This window comes from Podarcis erhardii (assembly GCF_964252035.2).
Source record: "Podarcis erhardii genome assembly, chromosome: 2".
Lineage (NCBI taxonomy): Eukaryota > Metazoa > Chordata > Lepidosauria > Squamata > Lacertidae > Podarcis > Podarcis erhardii.
This window is the reverse complement of record NC_138498.1, coordinates 41,844,199-41,860,092: the sequence shown is the minus strand read 5'-3', so window position 1 is coordinate 41,860,092 and position 15,894 is coordinate 41,844,199. Positions and strand designations below refer to the sequence as shown.

The 15,894-nt window shown below is 46.6% G+C and overlaps 1 protein-coding gene across 1 annotated transcript in view; it reads left to right on the top strand.

Moving 5' to 3' along the window:
* The first annotated feature begins 1,614 nt into the window (after positions 1-1,614).
* Positions 1,615-15,894, top strand: part of NTN1 (netrin 1) — a 131,107-nt gene continuing 116,827 nt past the window's right edge. Inside the window, exon 1 of the mRNA XM_081848687.1 lies at positions 1,615-2,134. The gene's annotated coding sequence lies outside the window, so the exon portion shown is untranslated. The remainder of the gene's footprint in view (positions 2,135-15,894) is intronic.

The following is a 15,894-nucleotide window of genomic DNA, read 5'->3' as shown; positions in this document are numbered from 1 at the left end:
GTGAAACCTCCCGCCCTGGCTGCTATTGGATGAGCTGCCCTGATGTCAGCAGAGGGAGTGACATCAGGGCAGGAAGCAGCAGTGAGCTGAAGAAGCAGTAAGGCAAGGGAAGGAGTGGTGAAAGAGGAAGAGGGTGGAAAGAGAAACAGCCACAGTAGGAAGAGGGGAGGGGAGTGGTAGGAAACAGAAAGAACAAAGTTGAGAGAGAGAGAGAGAGAGAGAGAGAGAGAGAGAATGTATGTGTTGAGTAAGATAGGAAGCTGAGTCAGACAAAATGAGGTGTAGTCAGTGGCAGAAGATGAGATGAAGGTGACCCTGGTGTCATGGGAGGCAAGTGAGCAGGAAGGAAAGTGGGGGAGAAAATGAGCTCAGAAAAGAGAACACACATGTCCAGTTTCTGGAGGGGCAAGAAGGGCAAAACTTCAAGCATGTTGCATTATTTTATTTATTAAAGCATGCCATCCCTTTTTTCAGTCCAAAGACATCTGGAGGGCATCTCACCTCCGTAATATCAAAAACCCATTCAATATACATTGGTTTAACATCATTAGAGCCAGATCTTGGGCTACACGTCTCTGATGTTGACGTCTACATCCCAAAGCTCAAGCACGGCATCTCCTTCCCTCTTTTATCTTCAGGACATGGGTGCGTGGGGCCAGTCATTGTCATCCCCATTTTAGAGATGAAAAACTGAGGCTGAGGAATCACTCGAAGTAATGCAGTGGCTGCGTGGCCGAGCTGGCATACGCTTCCTGGACCAACACATTCACTCCTGGATTTCATTTCCACCTGGACCCAGCCAAAAAGAAAAATGAAAAATCGCCTCTGGAAGAGTGTCTTTATTAGTCGCTGTCCTCTTCCTGCCGTGCTGATGGGACCGTCGAGGTTAGTCTTCTTCCCTGTTCACGAGGTGGTTTGATAGACCTACCATTATGCGCCTGATAATGTGATGAGGATCCTTCCCGCTGACGAGGCTGATAAACCAGCTTAGGGTCACGCTTAGAACGAAGGTAATCTGGGAGTCGAAACGGTGCCACTGCTCTACTTTTGCTTTTTTCTGATGCAAAGCACCTGAAAACGCAGGTGCGTTGTTATCGATCCTTGGCACTGCGGCCTCACGCCCTGATCTTCGGGAGCATGTTTAGATCTCGGATGCATCTTTGGATTGCATCCTGCTAATCCCCTGCTGCTCTAGCCCCAGGTGGCTTTCTTTCACAAAAAGCAACATCGGGCTTCCCTCTGGCCCTTGCGATTGTTTTCCAGGCTTTCTAGGCCACCGGGTTTTTGGGGGGTGGGGGATGAAGGAGAGAATCAGCACGAGACCGGAAAGGCTTGCTTGATCTCGCCGCAGCCCCGACTACCTGCGCCTCCCCTCCCCCGCAATTCTCAAGGATCATTCCCAGACTCCCCCCACGATTTGAAAGAGGTGAGAAAATGACCCCGACGTAGAGGCCCCGGCTGAGAGTGGCTTGTTGCCAGACCACCCAACGAGCCACGAGGACAGGCGAGGATTCGAACTCGGGATTCCCCAGGTTCTAGTGATTCGTCTATTGATCCAGCTTTCCGAGCCCCCTCTTTCTGTCTCTCTCTCCCCACCCACCCGCAATTTCTGCAAAAGGAAATCGTGGGGAGGTCTGAAAGCAGGCTCCCTTCCCAACTCCCTCGATTCCCTTCGCGTCCCGTGGGTCCACAGCGCGGATGAGCCCCAGAGTGTTCACCCCTCCCCTCTCTGCTCGACATCGGGAGTGGGGACATTTGGAGGGACCTCTGCAGCGGTTCTAGGAACGCAAAAGAAGAAGAAGTGGACCCCCTCCTGACCCGAATCCCCCTTTTGGGGGCGCGTCCAGATCGGCGAACCCCCTAAGCGCCCCCCCCCGAGAAATCCACAGAGGAGGGAGGCCCTAGATCATCGCAAACGCGATAGGACGCCAGACACGAAGGACGTCGGGGCTATTCGGGTAGAGACCCCGGTGGGGGTGGGGGCGCGATCCGGAGAGGGATACCCCCTTCCCCAGCGTCTACGAAGATATTCGGCTGGATCGTGGTGGGCTGACTGGGAACGAAGGCGCGCCATCTCCCCTCTCCTCTCTCAGACTGAGGGCTGGAGGGGTGCTGAGTCCTCTTTCCTGTAAAGGTAAGTCCACTGCGGTGAATCGTCGGCAGCCAAAGAGCGCACGGGCGGCGTGGGAATCCCGCTTACCCCGCTTACCTTAACCCCGGGGGCTGCTGATCGGGGGCAGGGCGGTTCTTTGGGGGAGAAGAGACGGCAAAAGGAGATCCACCCCAGGAAGCAGGATGATCTGGAGGCCCAGCACGCGGGGCTCCGTCGGGGCAAGTGACCGTGTCCGGGTTGAGGAAGCGCCAGCTATTCCCACTACCCCGCCTCGCTTCCCTCATTAAGACCTCGTTGGTCCCAATTGCGAGGTTCCTGTTTCCCTAAGGCGGATCTCTTTTCCATCTCTTTTCCATCCTTCGGCGCACGCCTCGCATTGGCTTCTTCAGCTGAAATGTGGAAGCTGCTTCGCTGGTCCGTAAAAATGCTTAGCTCAAATAAGTTAAGCTTAAAAAACCCCACACACCAACCCAACAGGATGGGGCAGGTGTTCTTCCTTCCCCTACCCCCGCTCTCTTCCCCAGCCGATTCGCACTGAAACGACCCCAAGAGACAATTTTAACCCGGGCCAAAGTGCCCTAGATTTCTCTTTTCTTCCCCTCACCCCCACCCTCCGCCAGTTCTTCTTCTTCCTCCTCCTCCTCCCTGTCCCCAGTGCGTTGATTCAGGCCTTGGTAATTAATTTGGCATTTCAGAAAAGCCCCTGGTCTGGATAAAGCCGCCATTCATCCCCCCAGCCTAATCTGAGCACAATCTGGAAGAAAAGCTTTCAGAGAGACAGAAAACGCCTTTCGCTTCGCGTTCAAAAGAGCTGTCACTCCGTCGGAATAAATCGCTCCTGATTATTTCGAACCGGGGCTCCTGCCTCGCCTTTGCGCCACGAACTTTTCTCTCTCTCGGTCCTTAGCCAATAATTATTTCTTTTATAACCCCACCCCAAAAAAGCCACCACCCCATTTTAAAAATAACTTAGCACTAATAGTTTTTAGAATATATATTTAGGCTGCAGTGCGTTTTTTCTTTTACAGAAAGGGGGAAATGCCTTCTCTCCCTAATTCCTTTCTCTTTTTTTTGCGCTGCCTCTGGACCAGAAAGAGAGGGCCAAAACAACAATCCTCGGCAGAGGGAGTTGAAAATAAGCGTGTTGTTTCAGAGATGAAAAGAAGGACATGTGCAAAGCAGGAGGGGGGAGAGAGATCACGTCCGAAATCCGGAATTCAATTCAAAATGCGCTGTCTTTCAAAACAGTTCAGTTCAGACGCGCGCACCACTTGAAGGCTGTGATTCCGTTGCAATCAATATAAGGCAATGTAGTGCATATTGTGTTTAGCATAGTTTCCTTCGTGGTCTCCCCCCCCCCATACATATTTACAGGGGTTAAGTATTCCGATTTTGTTCCATTGTTTTATCAAGTCTCCGAGGTCCAAAAGCGAGCCAAGTTTTACTTTACTCTGAAAGGTGAAGGCGCTCGGAGGGGTGCGGGGAGTTAAGGACAGGGCCTCCTCTTCCCCATATTGCGGGGAAAGTACCCCCCCCCCCGGCAAAATTAAGCTCATCCTTCCACCCCCTGGAAAGGATAGGTCAAAGGAGCTTCGTTTGGGCTGCGTGCTCCGCGCTTCCCCCTCTTTAATGGCGAGACTGCGGCGCAAGAAATTACCCCGATTGCGCGAACACCGCCCCCCCCCCCGGGAAGAGAGTGATGGGTTGGCAGCTCCCCCACCCCTGTCCAATCGCTGCGCGGAATGGAGGGTCTCTAACCCGAAGCAAAGGGGCCTAAGCAGAGAGCGCGCGTCGGGCGGCAAGGCTGACCCCGTCACCCCTGGGCCCTGCGGCAGCAGCCGACGAGGCGCTGGTTTCAGTCGCCCTTGATCAAAACTCAGGGAACCCGGGTCTGGACGAGGGGAAAATGGGCACGAGGGAGGAGAGATAAAAACACCCAGAGGAGAGAGGAAACCTTGGGGAACGCGGGTGATATGCTTTTTTATTATTTGGGGGGAGGGGGGCGTGGGAAATCTGATTAACGCGGGATCAAGCGCCAGAAAGTTTGCTTCCCGCTTTTCCCTCAAGAAGTCCTACCATGCAGAAAGTCCTTCCTTCTAAAATACTAAAACACTCCAAAGAGAACAAAACGATCATTTCCTCCTCTTCCTCCCCGCTGCGCCCTTATTCCTTCGCCGTTGCGTCGTTCCCCACCAAGGGAACTCTCCAAACCGAGAAATCCCGCCGGCCAACTTTGCCCTGAAGCCTCTGGGACAGAGCAAAACGGAGGTCGAGCTTGTGAGCCACTGAGCTGCGCTTCGCGGGGACCCGCCGTCGCGTAAAGAGAGAGAGGAGAGGTTTCCATAATATGTGAAGAGACCTTAGAAAGAGTTGGGGAGGAAGGAGCGGTGGCGGGGGGCCGGCTGAGAGACGGGTCGGGAAATTCTGAAATATTGGCAATGTGGTACATCCATGCAGATAAAGATGCCTTCGCACAAGCAGGTATCCCACCTGGCGTCACTGATCTTAGGAGACACTGGCCTGGCTTAGGAGACACTGTGCTTTGCCGTCAGTGACGGCGCTTGGTCTTGGGTTCTATGTATCCAAGACGCCACTTGACCTGACGGTCATCATCCAGTGCAAAACACACACCTGGTGGCGACTCCGTCTAGCTCAGGGAAACCCTCCCCCCCCCATGTTGCTGGACTGCAACACCCATCACCCCTGAGCATTGGTCATGCTGGCTGAAGGTTGATGGGGGTTGGGAGTCCGGCCACACCTGGAGAAGCACAACTTCCCCACCTCTGGTGTAACACTTTCTTGAGAAGTAGTGGTAGCTCCCTTGCCTTGGAATTGACTAGATTTTTGATTTTTTTAAAAAAAGGAATATACAGTGGTACCTCGGGTTAAGTACTTAGTTCGTTCCGGAGGTCCGTTCTTAACCTGAAACTGTTCTTAACCTGAAGCACCACTTTAGCTAATGGGGCCTGCTGCTGCTGCTGCTGCCCCGCAGGACCACAATTTCTGTTCTTATCCTGAATCAAAGTTCTTAACCCGAGGTACCATTTCTGAGTTAGCGGAGTCTATAACCTAAAGCGAATGTAACCTGAAGCGTATGTAACCCAAGGTACCACTGTAATAGGGTTGCCTTGTAGAAATCATCTTAATGCTGCCCTTGAACTGTTTTCTCGAAATGAAAGTCTGTTTGGGCTTCCTTGATTCTGCAGCATAAGGATTTTAGCAAACCCAGCAGCAATTGGCCTTAAGGTCTGGCAGGCTGACTAAGCATTGTGCATCATGATCCTATGCATGTTTACTGAGAAGTATTCTGTGGAGCTTACTCCAAGGTATCTGTGCACAGAATTGCAGTCATGTGGAATAGGTCTAGGAGATATCTGAGATTCATTGTTGAAGATTACTATAGTGCATAAACAAATGTACCTATGTTTTGTCTGCATAGGCACTAACCTGTTTGTAGCACAAAAATGTAGCTTTTTGCAATCCATAAATGTTTGTGCTGGTCGTCATTGATCCTGCCCTCCTGAACCCTTGATTAGGTTTAGCTATGTCTTTTCCTCCCTGTGCAGGCCCCAGTTGAATGAAGAAGGAAATGATTATTGCCTTTTGGTCTATTTTACGCACACCCACAAGGTCATTGGGCAGCTAGGGAGACACACAAACAAACAAACAAACAAACAAACAAACACTGCATTGTTGGACACCCCATTGGGTAATGCAGAATAAATATGCAATGAGCTCTTATTTTCAGAATGAAACCAGTTCCCCAAAAGGGGTTTTCATGGGCAAAAAATATGTGATAGATCTAGGTTATGTACAGACTAGGTAGAAAAAAAAACAAATATTCAGTCTCCATTGATTCGAGAGTGAAATATTGTGTTCACACCACCTAAGTTAGTATTTATTTGTTTTCCTCACTTTTTTGTAAGGGGTTAGAAATAAGAATAACGGAAAAGGTTAGGGATCTCAATCCAGTTAAATCATACTTGAAGTAGAGCCATTGAAATTAATTAACTTACTTTGATTTCAATGGGGTTGCTTTGACTAACATTAGCTTTCACCCACAACTCTGTAAAGTGGTTAAGCTTTGTCTGTCTCAGTCAAAGAATTCACACTTTATGGGTTTGAGTATGTCTCCTCTCCCCCAGTAAGGTTTCCACAGTGAAACCATGACACCATCCAATCCAATATTCCCTTCTGGTGATTCCCAAACTTTCCCCTCCATGGACCACTTGAAAATGGTTGAGGCTCTTGGCGGTCCACTTAATGATTCTTCCGCCCATTGCAGCAGTTGTAATGTGCTGTGGTAGATGTGTGGTTTTTAATTGCATTTGTATTGCTTCTTTTATTTCTTATGTAGTATTTCATTGTCTGGCAATCTGGACTCTAAGGAAATCAAATTGTAAGTGTTGTTTAGAGGCATGCCACAAAGTCCACCTGAATGAAACTTGTGGACCACTGGTGGTCTGCAGACCACAGTTTGGGAATCCCTGGTATTTTTTTCCTAAAGTGGTCGCTTCTGGAAGTCCACATGAAGGTCCTCACATAGTGTTTGTCCATAGCTCTCCAGTTCAGAGGTCTCTGTGCCTGGAAGTTCCATTCCCACTATCATTCATCAGTGCTCTCAGACTTCCCTGTGAATTTGGAAGCTCTATACCCCATGAATTTGAAATCTGAGAAAAGAAAAGAAAACCCTCATTCCACCTAGGGGCCATCTCCAGATGGACTGCCAAAACAAACAAACAAAACCAATGATTAAAGCACAAATCAGGGGTGGGGGGCACTCATTAGCCCTGTTAAAAGGCTAACAGTATAGGGTAAGATGAGACCAGCAATAAAAAATAATTTGCAGCACTTCCTGAGTCTTTGTTAAAAACAAAGAAAAATCCGTTTACAAATATGAGAGTTTTGCATAAGGCATCTCTGTCTCCTTATGACATAAGAAGTTAGTTGCCAAAAGCATGTCCCGAAACTAGGCGATTACAGCATAGAAATGCCCACTCATTAATATTATCAATTATCAATTATGTAGAGGAGCATAATAAAAAGCTAACTTGATAATTTCCCCCACTTTCTAGGTCATTATGGTTTCTTTATAATCCCCTTGTCTTTGGAATGTTAGTACAGACCATTCTGTTGAAAAAAAAGCCCTTGAAATAGGAGACCTCACTGCTCTGGTATCTCTACTATTATATATTTGCTGGCAGGTGAGTAGAAATGCCTGTTGGTTTTATTTTTTTAGGATTAAAAATTGCAGGTCAAGGAGACTCTCCCACATTTGTGCCATGTAATCCTTGGCATGTTTACTCAGAAGTAAGTTCTGCTGTGTTCCACGGTGCTTACTCCCAAATAAATGTGTTTAGGAACTTAAAAAGCCATGGCCAGCTAGTTTGGGCCACGCTATGCTTTAATGCAATCGGAGGTGGGTTTAGGGAAGCACAAACAGTCACCGCCCCCCCCACTGGACACTGAGCCAAAGGGGGGGGGGACCGCAGGGCACCACAAGTATGACATTGTGCATGTGCAGAATGGAAGGTGAGAGGAAGGGGGACACTGAATTTTGGCCTCACACAGGGAGCTGCTGAAATTTGAAAGACTGAAGCTCCTGATGCAATTAGGGGCTCAAGTCTTCTGTTGTTAGATAAAATAGAAATGGTTGTTGGGAATGCTGGTTGAGCGTGATGGGAGTTGAAGTCCAAAATATCTGGTCAGCACCACTTTTGGGAAGGCTGATCCTGATCACTCTTGTGGTTATTTCCAGCTACTTTTTTATATGATGAGATACAAAGAATGGTCTAGGTCAAAGGCATGGCCAAACTTGGCCCTCCAGCTGTTTTGGGACTACAATTGCCATCATCCCTGACCACTGGTCCTGTTAGCTAGGGATGATGGGAGTTGTAGTCCCAAAACAGCTGGAGGGCCAAGTTTGGCCATGCCTGGTCTAGGAGCAACCGATGCTACAGTGTTATTGAAGCTAAGCAGGTGTGGATGTGGCCTGGAGAGGAGGCTCCTGGGAGGCACAGATAAGTTGCTATGAGTTTTCAAAGGTGAAGGAAATAAATGCATGAATAATAAACACAATCTAGGGCACCCTGTAATATAGCAACAACTATCAGTAGTGCATGACCTATGCTTAGATTCAAATAGTAGTAATGGTTAGTAGCCATTTTGGGTATGTTGCCATTTGAGTTTTCAATGGGATTCACGACTCTGTGCTGCTTTTGCTATCCACTGCTATTTCTCCCCTCACCCCTCCTTCATCCATTGCCATTTCCAAACATCTAGATGAAAACTGGAAATGGGATGGACACTTGAACAGATAGTGCCAGGCCAGCTTTATGTTCCTTCTTGATGGGTGAACCAGTTTGGTAGATATGGGGAATGAATATTAACTACATCAGCAGCCTGCCTGCCCTTCCCTCTTTGGCTTGCGGAACCACAGCTTTGTTTCATGATGGTAACCTAGGAAGGCTACTTAGGCTGAGAGAAAGTAACTTGCCAAAGGCCATCACCCAGGGAGCAGGGATTTGTATGCGCCTGTCTCTATCTTACCCCAATGTTTTGCCCACTGCTAAATCACACTGGCTGACAAGGCCCAGGACCCATTCCCTCCTCTATGGCACTTAGTTTAGAAAACCAGGGAGAATTGCATGCCATCCCAGATAACTCGCCTGCCCAAAAGTCAGATGTATAAAGAAAGAACTTCCCCCATTCTTTCTTTCACTTGTGCATTTGATTGCAGAGGGCTTTGACTCTTGGAATCTTGCAGCAAATAAACAAGGCTCATTATCCAGAGCAGCTGCTCTATGAGAAAGTTGCCACCATCAGGCACAATATATAAAATTGTTGTTGCTGCTTTGCACAGTTCTGCCCTTTCAAAAATTAGGAAAAACTAGGTCAAAAAGTTAGCAGCATTAAGTGAGGATACAGCTGGCCAATTTTTCATTCATACAAGATTTGGATCTTTTTTCCAATGTGAGTGTGGCACATTGGTATTTATTCAGTTTTGTCATATTGCTGGCTATCCGGGACATTTTGAATTTCAGTCCTGCTCCTGTCTTTTGTATTCATGTGATTGACGTTTCTTTTCTAAATCATGGTCATTTATTAAAAGTAGCCTGTACAACTTTCGGTGGAGTTCATTTCCATGCAAGGCATTTAGGACCAGGGTGCTAGGCTGCAATCCTAGACCCACTTACCTGGGAGTAAGCTCCATTGAATTTACTGTTCAGCACATCAAAGCTAACTTCTATATTAAAATGTATCTAGTGAGCAGCATCTGCTCCACATTTTAAAGCATCCAGCCTCTGGCTGATGGACCAAGCCTTTATAGTTGCTCCTTGTCCCCCCTCACCCCCTGCCGTTCACCCCTGTGAACTCTGCCATTGCTAGAATTTTTAGAGGGTTATTTTTCTCTCTCCCTTTGAAAGGGTAAAATATGGCAACGCATTTGTTATATTGTATCTGTTGGCTACACGGCTGTTGAGGAAGCATGGGGAAATTCATGGTGTTTGGACAAGACAAACATTGTTTCATCCCTAAACAAACCTCCCTGGAGGTCAGCTTGGTTCATTCCATTGCTGCAGCCAAGAAGCAAAGGGGCATCCAGATAATGTGAAAATCAGACCTTTTCAGTTGTGGAGGGGGAGGGTGGGGATAAAATAAAACCCAACCCCTCTGCAAGTAGACAGGCAGACAGGAAAGCAAGAAAAGGCCTCTATCCAGTTCCTGTTGCCTGATTCCCATTGCCTGACTCATGCAGAGAGGAGCTGACAACTGATCTAAGGACATATATTAAGAAATGAACCCCACTCATTTTTTTAAAAAATCTGGTGCAAGAGGTTCAGGTGTCCAGGTGATGCACTACAATGTTCTGCTGACTCCTCATTTATACATCTATCACCTCAGCATAATCCAGTCCATCCTAGTTTATCAATGGCAGCATTAAACTGGGCTTTCCTCCTATCAGCTTCTTATGCACTGAGAACAAGGGTAGGGAATCTCAGGCCTGGGGGACAAGTGTGGCCATCTGGGCCTCACACCTCTCTGTTTAATCTGTTTCTCTGCCCACTTTTGCCTCTGGCCCTGCCATCTTCTGAGGCATGTGGCCCTCAGAAGACTGCTCTGGAGGGAAGATGGTCCTTGGGCTGAAGAAGATTCTCTGAGCCACCCTCCTCCCCCAGATCACTCAGAATGATTGGCATGCATTACCACCAGGTATATTGACATCTGCATTCTCAGACAGGATAGGGTTTTAGCAAGTAACTTCAGCAGTAAATCACATCATTCCAAACTGCAGGTTTAGGTTATTCCTTCAGGCTGGCAAAGCAGAGAGTGTAACGAAAGCATTAGTAAACCACTCTTGTTTAAGAGCAAGCTGCCAATACAGACACTCCAGAAGGTAAACACTTTCCTATCAAAATAAATTCTTGCTTGGAGAACATAGGTAATGAAAGCAAAACCAGCAAAATGAAAACTTGTAAGGTGGGTGTGTACAGTCTTAACATTTTCCCCACACTGTAAAAGAGGGACAAAGGCTGAGAGAGGTTTTCTCTAGTGAATTCATAACAGAGGTGAGATTTGAGCTAGAGGCCTCCCGGTGCATTGCTCAGCTATTTAGCCATACTCTCACTAAGTTCTTTCACTCCCAAATAATGTACTTCTGAGCCAGGCACAAGTCAGATTAAGAAGGAAATAGCAAAACTGGCTGCATTTCATACAGTATTTGGTGCAATGGAGGAGTAGCTGCCACACCACCTGATTGCAAAGGGGTTGATGGTGAGCTTTTTTGGAAATTACCAACCCTGAAAATTTTAGAATGGAGGCAGAGGTTGCAGAGAAACCCACTGTCACTTACCTGTGAAAGATGCTTAATAGAGAATCCTGCTCGCTGTGCACTAACTGGTACTAGAAGATAAATGTAGGTCAAATATAAAGAAGGGTAAAGGGACCCCTGACCATTAGGTCCAGTCGTGGCTGACTCTGGGGTTGCGGCACTCATCTTGTTTTATTGGCCGAGGGAGCCGGCATACAGCTTCCAGGTCATGTGGCCAGCATGACTAAGCCGTTTCTGGCGAACCAGAGCAGTGCACAGAAACACTGTTTACCTTCCTACCGGAGCGGTACCTATTTATCTACTTGCACTTTGACATGCTTTCGAACTGCTAGGTTGGCAGGAGCTGGGACCAAGCAACAGGAGCTCACCCTGTTGCGGGGATTCGAACCACCGAACTTCTGATCAGCAAGTCCTAGGCTCTGTGATTTAACCCACAGTGCCACCTGCATCCCTTAGGTCAAATATATATTTTGTTAAATTTAATTTTGCAGTTAAACTGTTTTCCATTCCAATATACTATCCAGTTGTTGTCCCCCCCCCTTAACCTTAATATATATATTTTGCTATAATTTGGTAGTGGAATGTTGCATGGTCATTAAGCGAAGAGCTGTGGCAAGCTAGCCAGCTTTTGAAAACTGGCTGTATGGAGGTACCTAGGCAACCAGTGGAAGCAGATACCGCTTTGGGGAGTAGTGGGGCTGACCTGGGCTGTAGCAAGGGTCTGCAGTACACAGAGCTGGATTTGTGCATAAGAAAAGTTACCGGTAACTACAGTTAAGGCCACAAATTATGAGGAGCCTCTAAATACAAACAACAACACTAATTGTCAAGATTGTAATAATAATAATAATAGAAACAGGAAAAACAGACATCATTATTGCATCACAAATATATATTTCATGCCTACACCATTAGTTGATATATTGCATTTAAACTTCTACGGATTTAACTATAATATGGTTTCCATATTTGATAAGTAAGAAATCATAAGGTATAGCCATTTGAAGTTATTTCATATGCAAACAGGCTTGTGGCAAGCTACATGATTTAGCTAGCTTGCTAGTTTTTGGCTGCATCCTCAACTATGCACTAGTATTTATGCAAATGTAAAATGTCATTACTTCTATTTTTATTGCCCTTTCTGTTAGACTAATACACATCTTTTGGGTAATGCTCTGGGGGCCTCTTCAACGCGACACAGCTTAGGGCCTCAGTGTGTCTTAATTCAGCCCTGGCAACAAAGCGATGGCTGTGTTGGCCCCAGAGACGAGGCTAAACTGGGCTAAAGTATGTTGCAGAATAAAAACCCCAGAGACGGAGGGATCTGGCTGGAGTGCAATACAAATATCAGAGGGCATCTCTTTAGAAAGGCCTGGGTATGAGATTTCTTGAAATGTCTGGGTTTTGTGAGAAGAGAAGTGGGAGGGGTGAGAAAGGATTGATAGGGATTGTGGGCAGAGGGTGGGTGTAAGGAAGGGGTTTGGGGATATGGGAGGGCTTTGAAGGGTTAGGGTCCCCGGGGACAAATCTGAATAATATGAACTGGTTGCACAATTGCAAAAGAAAGAGGACTGTTACCTAGAAGGTGCTGATGGCTCAGCTATAGCAGGGGTACTTGCTCAAAGGCCATCATCATCACCAGCTCCCCTCCTCAAAGTGACCTTTCCATCAAATTAGTTCCTGGCTGGGGGTTTTGTGGAACTGGTATTTTTACATGGAAGACTCACACTGCTCCCCCATTGCCACCCTCTGTAGCTTTCAGTGGCTTATGCAAGTTGGGCGGCAGATAAGATGTTTTAATAAATTGTGGATAGTGTGTCAAGTTGATGCTAGGCTGGCTGGTTGTTTTTATGCTAGCTTTTTGACTACCGTGAAGCGTGGCTGCATTTAGATATTTTTAAATAACACTTGTATTGATGTGGAGGGCAGTTTACACTGCTTTGCAAAGTATCTTTTCTTTAAAAGCAGCTTATAACCACCTTCATGTTGAACTAAATTGAAATGTATACCTCTCATACAGTCCTTTAGCATCTGATTCCAGGTGACCCCGCCCCCAATAGTTCCCAAATTGGCATATATAAGCGTCCACTTGTTTTGCTATAGGTGTAGACCCCAGCTGATCTGGGGCTCCACTTGCAAGTTACTCTTGCAATTGCAAAGTGCCTGATCTGAACCCAGAGCCCTTCATGGTGTCTGAGAAGCCTTAGGCTGCAATCCTAACCATGTCTACTCTGAAATAAACCCCATAGAATTCAATATGTAGGGCTTACTTCCTGGTAAGGGCATGGGGATGGGGACTGTAGCCTTAGAAAGGAACGCCATGTCTGCTTACAAGGGACCAATTTTGTTATTATTCATAATAATATTTAAATTCCAGTGGGAGTCCCAGCTTTTTGGAAAATTAAATAATCTAAAAACTATACTATTGGAGTTTGACCCTTACTGAGTGATTAGGGGTTGCAGGGGGAAGGGGGTCAAAGAGGTGTGACGGGGAGATGCTTAGGGGGTGAGTTATTTTTCCCACAAGGAAGAGGATTATTGGGATCTCCAAGCTGTTACCTGAACTCTGGAGGCAAAGTGGGAGGAGGAGAATGGGGAATAAATTTGAAATCACACCAGAGAAGGCCTTCTGGATGTGCAATAAGAGCTGCGCCAGATTTCCTTATTCTGCTTCTTAGGCTGCGATGCGCAACCCGATCCTGTGCGCCTTGGGGCAGAAACTATTCAGCATCGTGCAGGGATAGACGCGATTAGCGTCTTAAGCTCTCTAACAAATTGCACCAACTTCCTTACTTAGACGAGGGACAGCAATGCCTGCTTGGAGCGAGAGAGAAGAATAAGGGGGGAAAGTCTCTGATTGGAAGTCTTCGCTATAGCGAAAGCAGGCAAAAGACCCTGCAAAGAGAGGAGGGGAAAGGGGGGGATGTTGCCCACCCGAGTGCAGGTTCAAAGAGAGGACAAAAGTTTTTTAAAAAAAGTTCTGCTACGTACATATGTGCCTTCCTTCACCCTATTTTCTGATTGCTGAACAGCGCTCAGCACAATATAAATTGTGGCTAAAGCAGAAAAATTCCGCGCGCCCCTTCCAGCCACCCACAGGGTTTGGGGTGAGGTGGAGAGCCTCTTCTTTTAACATTATGGATGGTACCCTTTCTATAAGGCCAATATACTGTATGTGCAGGAATAATATTTGAAGAAATGCTCCCCTCTCCTTTGGATCGGTTCTAGTTGTTGGATGTTTTCCTTTCAAGACTTTATTGCGGACCGAGAGGGGATGGGGAATTTGCAAAGACCCGAGGAAGGGGTAGATGCGAGTGCAATCTCTTAGCAGTTTGCATGCTTCCTTGAAAAACGGAGTCTCGATCAGAAGTCGTTTAGTTTCTCTATTATTGTTGCCTGGTTGTTGTTGTTGTTGTTGTTGTTTGGGGTTTTTTTTTTTGTAAAATGCGGATACTGCATTCCTGATAGCCAGCATATTTGCACTTCAATGCTAAATGAGCAGGCTTTGACAGAACTCCTACAAATTTAAATCGAACTGCAAAAGCAACTCTTAACGGCAGGCTTCACAGTTCTGAAAACATCCAGATAGCAGCTCAGATTCTAGAGGTAGTTATATTTTATTAATCCAAACGGGACACTGGCTCCACCAGCGCAGCGATGCACACCTTAAAGATCGGAATATCATTAGAATAAACGAATAGTTTACCTTTAAAACTAAGAATCAGTCCTGAAAATCTGAGAGTGAAAATCTTTTGTGTTTTTCATAGCAGCCTCATAGGCGGGATGGGGAAGAAACGGGTATCTAGAAGGGCCCATTATCATCATAATCATAGAATCATCATCATCACCAATTGAATTTGTATACCGCCCTTTATTCGTACATCTCATGGGAAAACGAAATTAATTCTACAGTGCCTGAGTAGAGAAATGTTCACAATGGCTTTCCACTAAATATTACAATTTGTTTGTTGTTGTGGAAATAGTGGCTTTTTCTAAACAAGAAACGCACTTCCATTGCTCGCAAGACTATCACCAGCACATTAAAAAGCAAAAAACTAGGCTCTCGTTGTGCAAAAACTCGGAGCTCGAGCCCATCGACGTTAAGTACCTTTTAGCCCCATCGACTTCAATGTGAGGAAGTTAGCTGTCTGTGTAAGGCTAAAGTCCTAAAAGCTCCTGGAAGGGAATCACAGACCTGTCCTAGTATGTAGCCTAGACCCTAGTGCGCTCAGCTGGCCCTGCTTCCTGCTGAACATGCTTATAGGTTCCCGCTTCGTGTCGCCGGCTTAAAAGCAAATGGATTTCAAAGCACTTAATTTTGGCTGGATCTCATTATGTGTGTATGTGTGTGAGTGTGATACCTTTGAAATTGTTTGTAATGCGTTTTGAGATTCGTTGCTGCAAGTTCATTTATATATTAATGAATGAATAACAAACAAAAACATCATCCAACTCACAGTTTAACTACAAACAGCAGCTATTATTGCAGAAGTCGCCCTGGATAGGAACCGGCCCAAGGCCAGACTGAAAAGAGAGGCGCTTGGCCCCATATTCTGCATCTGTAATCAACGAATTAATTCATAGATCGCTGTGGCAGAAGGAAGTTTGTATGAAAGTAGGAACTCGGGCCTATTTAGAATTAAAGAAGCTACAAGAAAATGTGCTGCCTGGGGTGATTTGGAATAATGTAACAGGGTGCTAAGGGACGCGCTAGTCCTTGGCAGCCGGCTGGAGCTCGTTTTGCTGCGCTGTTTAACTACAAGGCAATCCGCCCTGCGATTTAGGAACCCCCCCCCAACTGCCCTTGCCTCCTCCTAGAACCCACATACTAACTGAGTCAGCTCCTACAAATAGTTTGCCGAGCGCGTTCCGCTTGTCAGCCGCAGCATCCAGCGCCTCAAATCGATGGGAACCTTTTAACTTCTCTCCGGAGTTTACTCGGCAGTTT